Below are 1,895 nucleotides of genomic sequence, written 5' to 3' on the forward strand. Positions count from 1 at the left end.
CTAGTCATCACCACCCACCGCCAACTCTTGGGCTACTCTTTTACCAACGAATAGTGGGATTGACCGTCACATTATAACGCTCCCAAGGCTGAAAGGGCGAGCATGTTTGGTGTGACAGGAATTCGAACCCGCGACCCTCAGATTGCGAGTCGAGTGCCTTAACCACCTGGCCATGCCGGGCCAATTTAATTCGTTTCGTTCCTTTTTTTTTAAAACTACAGGATACAAAACGTTTACTTTTTGACATATTTCAACACTGAAACTGTTGGGTGTTGAACATTTAGAATTCAAGTGAATATTCGTTTCTTCAGAAAATTCTAACTTCATAGGACAGAATGAAGTGTATGTATTCAACATAGAGAGTTATAGCGTGTGCCTTATTGCTTGACCAATACAGATTAGACAAAGATGACAATCAGTCGTGAATGTAAACAATCCCATCCACACGTTTCGAAGAAATGAAAAATGACAACACGTATTATTAGACGACGCGTTTTTCTTTTCAGAATAAAGTTTTAAGGCAAAGAGGAAAGTCTTCTGGTGGGTCAGAGGTAAGTTTATGGACTTACAACGCTAAAATCCGAGATTAGATTCCCCCGCGGTGGACAGCACAGATAATCCGATGTGTGGCTTAGCGCTAAAACGACAACACACACACATAAACAGATGTGCTGCACAGTTTAAATATAATTTGCCCCCGTCTTTAAAAGATTGAACTAAACTTCTTATAAAACTCAAGAATGGAACCTTAACTTAATAGCTAAGAACCCTAAGCTACATAATTATGTATTGACACACCCTATGTTATACTATATATGTACTGACACACTCTACACTTCCTTATTGTTAAGTACTGACTTTACAATGCCCTATCATTATAAGGTACTGACTCACCCTATGTGTCTTATAATTAAGTACTGGCCCACTCTCTGCTATCTTATTATTAAGCACTGACTCACCCTGACTCACGCTGACTTATGATGGCAAAAAGTCGACTATGATCTCCAATGGCAGCTGTTATTTCCTGGTGGACAGACTCCTTGGTTCTGTAGTTATCTACATTGGCAGCTATTATTTCCTGGTGGACAGACTCGTTGGTTCTGTAGTTATATACAATGGCAGCTGTTATTTCCTGGTGACAGATGTTTTGAAAATGATTGTGTTGTAACTGTTAATAATATCTCATCTTGTTGGACTGCCATATTCTCCAGTTGTCGAAGTCCGTGACTTGCATCAGTAGAGGCTAATGTTCTAAGAAGTTTGTGACTTACATCAGTAGAGGCTAATGTTCTAAGAAGTTCGTGACTTACATCAGTAGAGACTAATGTTCTAAGAAGTCCATGACTTACATCAGTAGAGGCTAATGTTCTGAGAAGTCCGTGACTTGCATCAGTAGAGGCTAATGTTCTAAGGAATTCGTGACTTACATCAGTAGAGACTAATGTTCTAAGAAGTCCGTGACTTACATCAGTAGAGGCTAATGTTCTAAGAAGTCTCATGTTTGACTGAATTGAGATATTTTTTGTGAGTCCAGTTGCATCCTTCATTTTGATATTAAAGAAATTAGGCCAGGCCGCGTTGTTTGTTCAACTTGGGGCATGATTGTGGATAAAACAGAATACACAGCCTAGCTAACTAATGAATGAATATTTGCTGTAAAGTTCTTATAAATTCTATAAGTGTAGGTATCAGTTTGGTCGCCAATTTTGACTTCATTTCTTTAAGTTGCGCACTGAATCCTTTTTTTTGGCCGCACCTTTGTCCCACCTAAGGTGTTTTTGATTAGCTATCATGACTTTTTGTCAATACACATCAACAAACTACAGCACGTAAGAAAGTAACACTCAATAGTAACCAACATTAGTTTTAGGATGACGTTGTAACGTCGAAACATG

General features: G+C 38.8%; 1 protein-coding gene across 2 annotated transcripts in view; it reads left to right on the forward strand.

Moving 5' to 3' along the window:
• Window positions 1-1,895, forward strand: part of LOC106468720 (zwei Ig domain protein zig-4-like) — a 19,175-nt gene that overhangs the window by 14,889 nt on the left and 2,391 nt on the right. The window lies entirely within an intron of this gene.

The sequence above is a fragment of the Limulus polyphemus genome, unplaced genomic scaffold, assembly GCF_000517525.1.
Source record: "Limulus polyphemus unplaced genomic scaffold, Limulus_polyphemus-2.1.2 Scaffold3135, whole genome shotgun sequence".
Taxonomy (NCBI): Eukaryota; Metazoa; Arthropoda; class Merostomata; order Xiphosura; family Limulidae; genus Limulus; species Limulus polyphemus.